This window comes from Lactuca saligna, chromosome 4, assembly GCF_052625555.1.
Source record: "Lactuca saligna cultivar CGN05327 chromosome 4, ASM5262555v1, whole genome shotgun sequence".
NCBI classification, from domain to species: Eukaryota; Viridiplantae; Streptophyta; class Magnoliopsida; order Asterales; family Asteraceae; genus Lactuca; species Lactuca saligna.
Genome location: NC_136420.1, coordinates 78741914 through 78753812, shown reverse-complemented (window position 1 = coordinate 78753812; position 11899 = coordinate 78741914). Strand labels below are relative to the sequence as shown.

Below are 11899 nucleotides of genomic sequence, written 5' to 3'. Positions count from 1 at the left end.
ATTGAAACATGTGATCAACGTTATGTATGTTTGGATATTTGATATAACATAAGTGTACAATTCCTAATTTAAACTAATCATGCAAAATGTTTCGAAGATACGAACGATTTGTTAAAAATTTGTAATCTTTACCATATATATATATATATATATATATATATATATATATATATATATATATATATATATATATATATATATATATATATATATATATGAGGTGGAGTGCTAGAAGCATCGAATCGTTTCGGGGAAGCCAAAGCATCTGGTAACCGTGAATTTCCTTCACCGTTTTCTCACCGATGTTTAGATTTCTGTTTCTGGAAGACACCGCCTCCGCCAAAGCTTTCGTCAGTACCACTCCCTTTTTCATCTCTGAAATTGGGTCGCCGTCCATTCCTCCTGATTATCCAACCTTTTTGTTCTCTCATCAGAATCGTCCAGAAGGCCTTAAAACCACCCCACCGATCGATTTTGCTTCTTCTACTACTATGTTCTTCAATCGCATCTCCATCTTTCCCATGTATCTTCTATTTCGGATGCTTAGTCGATTCCCAACTTCGACTACAGATGGTTTCCTACCGTATCGATGTCGGCTTCCAGACACAAGAATCAAATTTTCCGCTTCGTGCTCCGTCACCGCCATCAGCCACAACCACAAACTCCATAGATGACTTTGAAGAACCAAAGGAGTCAAAGAAATCCGTTATGTACACCAATGTTTTCATCATTCTTCTTGCTCTCCTTCTACCACGTCCCTGCACCTTCTCCTTCCACCGTCAGATTTTGATTTCAAACGAGACCCAGCTCGATTACACTCTGATTTTGATCCGATGGTTCGATAATATCAGGTCATGATGGAATACGATGACAAGTGACCTCTTCTTCGTTTTTTTTTACTTTTTTTTTTATAATCACAAAGTGCAGCCACTGTTTGATAACATTTCCAAAGCTTTGTAAACTTATTATTCATTCTTTCAGGCATTTGAGGATTACATGCAGTGATTAAGGCCTACAACATCAACCTGGGACATTTCTCCACAAAAGGATTCTTAGACAAGTATGGGCCTAAGAGAGTACTTCATTAACCTATTATCTTATGTGCACAATGTTAAACATATGATTTTTTTTAATCTATACTATTTTCCCTAATTTCAATTGGTTGGCAGTTGGAACCGAGGAGGCTTTCACTACCACCGCCCACCACCGTATACGCTGCAGCACCCCTGATGTTGTACTGAGATTTGAAGGGTAGTTTGACTATGCACCCTAACTAGTCGCTGAAATGCTTGAACCATGGTACCTGAGAACTACAATGATTCACATATAATTGTCCTTTGTTTAACTTATCAAGCTATGAAAAACTATAATTACGATGATGACCCTTTACCTGCTTCCTGTGGAATCAGTATTGAGAAACAACTTGCTCAAATTGAGGGTCGTGTTCTTGAGGCACCAAAGGTTTGTGTGATAGGATAGGGCTATTTCTGTAATTTCATATTAGGTTTCTTTTCAATTTAAAATAACCACAACCATCTCCAGTAATGAAGTTACATGTATTTAGGCACTTATATGTTCGAACAAACAAAGGATCATAAGATCACTAACTACCTATTGATGTTACATTGGAGTTTTAATCAGATTGTGTTGTTAAAACTATTGACTCCATTAATGGAATTGAAAGTTTTTTACAATTATTTTGCAGCAGTTTAGCAAGGATTCTAGAAATCTCATCACCTTCTTTTAATTTTGCTAATAACGTATTATATCAGAGATGGATTGGGATTGAAGTTGAAGTTTCTTTTAATGACTTCCCTTATTATTTAAGGTTTTATACTCAATGACTGTTTCTCATGCTATTAAAAGATCTGACGATGTTTTTCTTATGTATCTGACAATTTTCTGTCTTTTCTATTTTTTTTTGTAAGGACAACACAAAAATAGTTCTTATTGCAGCTTCTTATATATATTTGAAGCATAAAGAAAAACTTAAATATGTTTCTTAACACCAATTGTCAATCCTAGGATCTTGCTTTCTAGTCCTGCAGGTATTTCTTAAATTATGCTTCTTCATCTTCATCTTCATTACTAATTTCTTTATTATAGCTTCGACAAATGTTTTAGAAAACAAATTTGAATGGAACCTGTGGCCCATGTTTCACATGTTAAATCCTTTTTACAATCTTTCTGTGAATAATTTCAAAACTACTATACTCTGGTAAATATTTTTTTTTAATTTACAATATCTTGGTAAAAAACTCCATTATTTGTCTAATAATTAGAAGACTTTGCTAAATTTAAGCCGTTTATAGTATGCTTAGAGTATCAATATGTTTATTTGGTTATGAAAAGAATGTTATGCGTTACTACCACTGAAGAAGCAATACAGCAGGTATGCATTTGTATGAATTTAAAAATTCTATTTTTTTGTCTCATGTTTCTTTTAGCTAGTGCATTTGGAATATTTTATTTTGGTTGAAAAGCGTAGGCTTAATGATCTTAAATCCTAATAATCTTCCGTAATTAAGGAGACAAGAGTTATATTGTGAGGAAATAGTTCTCCATGAAATTTAAAATGTGAATACAACATTGGCTTAATGGCTATTTTGTTTGTATGTGTGATTGAATGAAAATTATGTTGTTTGTGGATGACATATGAATTCATTTTAGTTTCATGGATTCAATCTTGTTTTACTTTAATTTATTTTGAATTTATTGCAGACCACTCACGTTGTTGCACATTATGATCAAACAACTTATCTCTATCACATTGTGTTAGAATGGAATGCAAATCCAAATATTCCAAATAATGACTTTTAGGAAATTAATCATAACAAGACAACAAATAATCTACATCATAGACATATATATGTGGGTTTAAGCCACATCAAAGGTATGTCAACCACATATTAATGAATTTTGGTGCTTATCTATAATATTTCACTTTTTTCCCTCCATTAAAAAAATTATCAATCTGTGTTTTTGTTTTGACAAACAGACGTGACCAACAATTACACAACTCCTGCACTCAAATATGTCAGTTTAGTAAGTTGTGACATTGGATTCTGTAAACAGGTCCTGAATGCAAAGTTTAAAAAAAAAAAAAAATCAAATGCAAAGTTTCTTGGGTAATAAGTTCTATAAACAGTCCCTGCATACTGTTTTTTATAGTTAGAAGTTTTTGATTTTAATGGTTATGGACCAAACTGCCCCTGCATATTGTTTTTATAGTTAAAAAAAATTGATTTTAAGATTTTTGCACTAAAAAAATTTGACCGCTCAAATGTTTATTTAGCTGAAATCACCATGAAAACAAATCCACAGAACTCAGATTATGTTTCCGTGCAGAAGATGAGGTTGATTTTTGTATTTATATTTTTCATGTTAATCGTAATACCATGTAGTTACAAAATATTTGTTAAAAAAAAAAAAAAAAAAAAAAAAAAAAAAAAAAAAGAAGAAGATCTTTTAGGTCGTAGACAAGGAGCAAAGAAAAAGAGATGCTGAAGAGATGGAAATGCAATGAAATCATTGGAGAATAGAGCATTTGGCTCAAAAAGAGATGAATATTCTTTCTGCACGTGATTAAATGTAGTGGATGAAGGTCTTTTTTCTATTCGTTTAATAAATTATTTTTAAATCACTTTAAAACTAATTTTCAGTGTTGATAATTATTACTTTTTTTTTTTTTTTTGTTTTTGTTGGAAACTAGCATATGGCATGGCGATGATGATGGATGTATTCTAAGAAAATATGAAGAGGCATTAAAGATTGGTTCTCTGTATCTTTCTTGGCAGGGCCACTTCTGGATGGTAAAGTGAGAATTGAAATTGCAACTGTATGTGTTTGCAGCCATGACAGAGCTATTCATTTAATTTGATGTTGCATATGCACTGAATGTTGGATTGAATTCAAGATTGGTATCTCACTCAACCAAAATCGTTATCAAAGAGACTAGGGGAATTTCGGTGGTAACAACTTTTTTTTTCCAGTTTTTGGATCCCATTACCAATTAATCAACTGAACAAAAAATCTCACATCTAACCCCGCGGGGTCACTCACCTAGTTCTAAATAAAATAATGACTATAAACAATAATTACTTAAAATTTACATCAAGAGACATTCAAACAATAGCCAATTCCAACATTTGAAAAGGCTTCAACATTATCAGTTAAATTGTCAGGTAGAAACTATAAAAAAAATAGTCAAAACTCTTGAAAAAAAACTAAAAATTAAATTTTTTAGTATTCGTTAGAAGATAAGATACTATATAATGGATAAAAATAATATAGAGTGAGTATCTTCTTTGCCAACTTTCTCCCTAGCGTTAGCAATAAGTTCACTGATCTCCCTTTCTCTACACATACACACTCTTCTTTGAGCTTTTTTTGTTCAATGACAATAACCAAATGATCGTTTATTGTTTATATAATCTCTGACTCTTACAATTCCAGACAATGAAAATCATAAATTTAGATCAAATAAAATATTTTACCATATTGAATAAGCATAATCAAATGTGGGAATTATGTTGTAGACACATAATGTAATAAACAATCAAATAAACAATTTATATTAAAAGGACCGTTATACCCTTGCCACTTTCATAAGGAACCAAAAGTCAAAATATTCTTTTGTACTCTTTAATAAAGTATAATATTTAAAGATTTACCAAATTATCCTTGATCATAGATAGGGCTAATCATACCTTGTAGCCATCAGCTATAGAACATTTAAAAAAAATACAAGAAATATTATAAAAAATAAGCTATAGTTCTGATATCTCTTCTAGGGTACATGTGATTAATGAAATTAATGAGAACAAAACTTTTTCATTATTCAAGTAGTTCTGAATACAACTACCCTCCAGTTTTAGGGTTTTCGACTTCACCCCAAACCCAAGTAGAAACGGTCTCTCAAACACTCTAAAAAACTTGAATGAATAAAATTTTACACAAAAAAAGATGAAAAGGGGAAAATGAACTTTCAAATATAACAAGAATATTTTACATACAATACTACCAACAAGCTAGAAACATGCAAATATAGTTGAAAGAACATTATAATTAGATTTAGTCTTATATTTCTTCTTCCCTTATAGCACTTTATAAAACATTTCTATTTTGTGATGGATTTTGGAATTACTTTTTTGAGATATGTGAGGTTGCAAAAAATAAAACAACAAAGCAATGGAAAGGATAGGTAATCGTAAAAGCCAGATAACAGAATGAGTAATTCCGTTTCAGAAACATGTTTGTGAGGCATGGAACAGAACATAATGAAAATTTTAATACGATTTTTATGTTATATATTACAATTCAAATTATAAAGATAATCCTTCACATATCTTTGTTTAGTTATTATTATGTAATTAAAAAAGGTTTATATTGCAACTTTTATACTAATGTCTTATCTTATTGCTGAGAAAACCTAGATACTCACAATGTTCCCAACCCTATTTTCAAAAGTGTTGGGTATACCCATTTATCCTTGAGAAAGTAAACTCAATAAGAAGATCAAACAAGTTAAACGAAAGAATAAGGTTGTCCAAGGTTCTTATTATACTTCTCAGCATGCCCAGACAACGCAAGTACTTGCATAGCATCAAGTTCACAATTAAAATGTATTCCAAAAACACAAAACGAAAATTAGCAATATGAGTTCTATGTATCTCTCCTCACAAAACAGAATAATATGTAATAGATAAATTAGAAGACAGTTTTTCAAAAAAAAAAAAAAAAGATATTTACCCTACTAAGTAACCAAAAGTAATCAATGATAAATATTTTCCAATAAGGTTTACCAAGGTAATCTATTTACATGGTACACTAAATCTTTGTTTTTTATTTGCTATTGAGTCTAAAAGATATTTTATAATATTAAAAAGAGATCGGTGAATAACTCCTTTCTGATAGCCCACTTTGTGTTTTTATAAAAAATATGTTTTTACAATAAATCAAAACAAATATCACTACTGGGTTTTGTTGAGTTGTAGGATATGTGGATCACTCACTGATATAAGGGTTTGAATTCCATCTCTAAATCCAAGAAGGGATCAAATGGGTAAAGCATTATAGACATTGACTCAGGTATATCTTCCATTCACGATTTTGTAAACCATAAAAAAATCATTGACTAAACACATACAAAAAACGTAAAAATAAAAAATAAAATAAATATATACAAATTCATTACCTAGTGGACATATCTTCAAAATCAAAACAATGGATGAGAGGTAGTGGTGCTATTGTGTCCATCTTTTTGCTCTCAGATACTTATAACTTAATAAATCAAAATCAACAATACAGATCATAAGAAGAAAAATCGAAGCAGATTTAGAAAATGTAACCATTATCGACCTAAACTTAAATCGAAAAGGTTTTATAGATTGGAACTTCATAGTTGAAACATAATAAAATAAACATAATCTAAAACTTAACCAAAATTGATCTAAACTCTAGAATCCAAATAAAATTTATTTTCTATATCATTTCTAATTCTTCCATGATTATCGAACCCACGATTGATCCATACAGATCGAAGCCCACAAGTATTCTATTTCTTCTTTCCCCTATTTTCTTCTCCAATGCAAAACTTAGGTTAGATAGATTATGTAAATAAATAAAGAGAAAGTGTAGGGGTACTAGTAATAATGGGTGCAGTAGAGTATTTTTTTTCATTTTATTTTTGGTGAGATTTAATTGATGTTAATAAAATTCCTAATTTAATTCATTTTATTTTTAGTGAGATTTAATTGACATTAATAGAATTCCTAATTAAATTAAACTTACTTTTGATGAGATTTAATTATCATTAATAAAATTCCTAATTTAAAACGTAATATACGTTTTATAAATTTGATGGATAAAAATAAAATGATTGACAAAGATGATGTCAGCAAATAATCCAATGGTGGAAAATATAGGATTGAAATGCAATCTATGGCTCTAATTTCTTCAATTTAAAATTAAAGATTCTCTTTTAATAATATTTAGAGATAGTTAAATAGACATTGGAAATATTTAGAGATAATTAAAGGTTATCTTTTAATAATATTTAGAGATAGTTAAATAGACATTGGAAATATCTTATTTATATTTCTATAGAAATATAGTTAAATACTCCCTCTATCCTAAAATTATTGTCCACATAAAAAAAATACACAGATTAAAAAAACATGAATTACCACTAACTTTATTCAATAAAATGACTGTTTTCTTTTTACTTTGCATTTAATGTTCCATTAAATGTTTAGTTTGTTAAGTAATAATGACGAGGTATTTTATTAAAAATATTATTTATTTTTAAAAGTTGATTATTATTTTGGGAAAAACCAAAAAGGATAAAAACGGACTATAATTTTGGGACAGAATGAGTATTTTTTTTTTTTATCAAATAAAAAAATTAATTCATATGATATCTCAGTTATATAATATGATGTTGTGGAATCAATTATTCCTTATATCTATCAAATTACGATTTAAAATTATGTAAGTTTTACGTGAAAATATAATTTCAGTATAAAAATAATATCTATTCCATTTCAATTTAATATATACCATACATTAGTACTATAAATTACAAATGAAACCGTCCATTAAATTTTGATTGATCTATCAAAGAAAATATAAAGAAAATATAAAGGAAGCTTCATTTGGAAATATATAATGATAATAACAATATTTATCAAATTTATAGATTTATAAACATAAAGTAAGATCATCAATGAATATTATTTTTATGTATTTAATTCTAAAACTTTCTAAAAATGTGTATGACAAAAATTTATACCTACAATAAAAAAAAAAGATTCGACCAAATTATTGTTAGTACGATAGTATTAGTTGTCATTTTATCTTTTGAGATAGAAGTTTTCAGTCCGTTCCATCGGTATATTAGAATTAATGAAAGAGTAATAAATTTACCGTTAGCATAAGCTTTCAGTCCGGTCCATTTCTAAATACGTTAAGATACTTACATTATCATGGTATTCCATACTTTGTGTACAAAACGACAACACAATTTTGTTTTTAACTAAAAACTACATACATTTAAACAAAATAACAACGTACTTTTATTTTAAGCCAAAAATAGCATCCATCGAAAGAAATCCATACACCGAAATTATAAAATTTGATGAACACCGAATATAAACTAATTTTCGGAAAGAAACAAATTGTGGCCGCTGCATCTCGCGGGCACATCACTAGTATGTGTGTATATATATATATATATATATATATATATATATATATATATATAGAGAGAGAGAGAGAGAGAGAGAGTAAAATGAATATACCTAACAACCTTATATGAACTTAGGTACCTAACTGCATAATACTACACATGTTTGTATCATATTTACATTGTAATTGTCTAAGGTTCTAAAAACTCAATCCCAAATTTGATTACTTCAAATCTTTGGACTTTCACCATTATCTTCTTTTTACATCATGCCTTTGTGTCGAATGCCTCATGATGGGCTTCATATACTACCACTACAAATGAAATGATGTACAAGGAATATAAGGGTGAATGTCCAAATTCTTTTGAAGTAAATCAAGTTTAGGGATGAAGTTTAAAAACCTTGTACGATTTCAATGAAAATTTAAATTCAAAACAACGTACTATAATAAGATTATGTACCTAAGCTTATATAAGACTGTTAGATATATTCACTTTATATATATATATATATATATATATATATATATATATATATATATATATATATATATATATATATATATATATATATATATAGGGTTCAGTTCATTTGAGATGGGTCTAATTCTCTGAGACTGACTACACTTTTCTAGTGAAATATTTTAATATTCTAGTGTTCGTAAAAATATAATAAATGTAATATTCTGATATTCCAAAATAATATTTTTAACACATATTACATTGAAATATTCTGAAAGCATATAATGTTAGAATATTATACATATTATATTTTTACGAATTTTAGAATGTTAGAATATTTCAGTTGAAAAATTTGATCTCACGGTTTCATAAAGTTATGTCTGTCTCAATTAAACATATATATATATATATATATATATATATATATATATATATATATATATATATATATATATATATATATATATATATATATATAATTTTCAGCTTTACCATGTAGTTTTAAAAAAATTATAAGAAAAAACATGGTATATAAAGTGAAGCGTCAGATTTGAAACGGTGAAATGTTTGGACGCTTCAAGATATTGGACTTCTTCATGTCATGTTTCACTGTTGTAACAAAAACCTTAAGACAATTTCAAGAAATTTTTGGATTTTTTTAAAGAGAAATTTCATCAAATAACCAAAAGGAAGAGGGTATTTGAACATTTTGACCATAAAAATTTATGTTTTGTAGAATGACTAAAGGATCCTTAGAGAGGCTCTACGAAAACCTTTTACCTTATGAGAAATGTGAATAGTAACGAAGAATTGAGGTGATAGGGAAAAAAAGACAAAAAAAAAAAAAAGGTGTGTTGCATTGTTCCTCAGAGGGGGCTTTGAGGAAAAATTGTTGAGGCTCTGCGGTTCTGTTCTTCATCAGCACACTTCTGAGGAACTATTCTTCGGCTAGCCTTGACAAAAATAGGAATATTATATATTTTAAATAATCTTGTTAGAAACATTTTGAAATAATTAGTTATTAATCAAGTCAAATATTAAATTCCTATAAGATGAATGTAACACTTTAACTCTAGGAATATCGATTAAATTATTATTATGTAATTTTAAATTTAAGAAAATAAACCATTAAAAAATTGGGATTTCATTAGCCGAAGAACAGTTCCTCAGAAGGTAAAATGCTTTCGTAGAACCCCCTATGAAGATTCCTTGGTCGTTCTACAAAACTCAAATTTTCATGGTCAAAATGTTCAAACACCCACTTTCTTTTGGTCATTTGATGAAATTTCTCATTCTTATAACCCAGGGTGTATACGATAAGCGAATAAATAAAGAAATAATAAGAAGGCCATACACCGCAAAAGATTCATGCAAAAGTGTTAAAAACATATTTCTTTAAAAATCTTGTTGCTGTGGCCTTGGTATTTTTTATTTTGTGATTCGCACTTCCCTTAGCTTTTTGTGAATCACCTTTCTTCCTTTTTGTTTAAAACCTAGCTAGAAGTTTTGTATAAGTGAGATACCTTTGATTATTCATCCTCACCTTTATTTGTTTATTCTTCCTTGTTACAAAATCAAAGAGTTATACGACTTTTTTCAACTTCAGTGTATTATAGCTAGCCTTTTGTGAATAACATGTTCATCTTTAACATATTCTAGAGGATGAACATCTAACCCAAGATTTTAATATGAATCTACTTTTTGCATATAATAAATTTTATATGACTTGTATCATAAAATGTTTTACCCATTCAGAATTATGCAATTACACATACCAGAATTCCTTGAATCGGAATAATAATGAATCATTTGATCTCATCTTATATTATACATAGTGACAAAAGGAATTTTGTTTGACCACACGGTACAAATCAAAGTCGGTAATAATTTATTTGTTTTATAGCATGCATTTGTATTTTTTATGAATAAAGTATTTATAATGCATTGAATTTTATAGAGTTTGATTGTCACATAATATTTTTACGACTAAATTACACAAATGGTCTGTATGGTTTTAGTTGATTTGTTCGTTTGGTTTCTAACTTATATTAAAACAAAAAATAAGCCATTATTTCTTTCATTTCTATTTAATATATACAATACATTAGTATTATAAATCACAAATGAAACCATGCATTAAATTTTGATTGATCTATAAAAAATATAAAGGAAGCTTCATTTGGAAATATATAATGGTAAAATAACAATATTTATCAAATTTATAGATTTATAAAAAGAAAGTTACATCATCAATGAATATTATGTTTATATATTTAATTTTAGAACTTTCTAAAAATGTGTATGACAAACATTTATGCCTAAAATAAAATAAATGATTCAACCAAATTGTTGTTAGTACGACGGTATTAGTTGTTGTTTTATCTTTTGAGATACAAGTTTTCAGTCCGTTCAATCGATATATTATAATTAATGTGAGAGTAATAGATTTACCTTTAGCATAAGCTTTCAATCCGGTCCATTTCTAAATACGTTAAGATCCTTACATTATCATGTTATTCCATACTTTGTGTACAAAACAACAACACGTTTTTGTTTTTAACTAAAAGCTACATACATTTAAACAAAATAACAACATACTTATTTTAAGCCAAAATAGCGTTCGTCAAAAGAAATCTATACATCGAAATTATAAAATTTGACGAACACCGAATATACACTAATTTTCGGAAAGAAACAACTCGTCGCCGCCGAATCGCGCATGCACATACTAGATGTATGTATGTATGTATGCGTATATATATATATATATATATATATATATATATATATATATATATATATATATATATATATATATATAGACACACACACAAACAGAGAGGGTAAAATAAATATACCTAATAACCTTATATGAACATAAGTACCTAACTGCATAATACTACACCAGTTTGTATCATATTTACATTGTAATTGTCCAAGGTTCTTAAAATTCGATCCCAAATTTGATTACTTCGGAATCTTTGGACTTTCACCATTATCTTCTTTTTACATCACGTCTTTCTATCGAATACCTCATGATGGTCTTCATATACTACCGCTATAAGTGAAATGATGTACAAGGAATATAATGGTGAATGTCCAAATTTTTTAAAAGTAAATCAAGTTTAGGGATGAAGTTTAAAAACCTTGTAGGATTGAATTTAAATTTTAAATGCAAAACAACGTACTATGATAAGATTATGTACCTAAGCTTATATTAGATTGTTAGATATATTCAATTTACTTTATCTC

The 11899-nt window shown here is 28.2% G+C and overlaps 1 long non-coding RNA gene across 2 annotated transcripts; it reads left to right on the top strand.

Annotated features, from left to right (window-relative positions):
• Positions 1 to 237: 237 nt before the first annotated feature.
• On the top strand, positions 238 to 3991 carry LOC145042184 (uncharacterized). Of its 2 annotated transcripts, XR_013680564.1 has the most exons (4): positions 238 to 851; positions 982 to 1060; positions 1170 to 3604; positions 3713 to 3991. It is a non-coding gene; the product is annotated as an uncharacterized LOC145042184 (long non-coding RNA). The 2 variants fall into 2 exon arrangements; XR_013680563.1 differs by having other exon boundaries at positions 238 to 1060.
• Positions 3992 to 11899: the final 7908 nt, after the last annotated feature.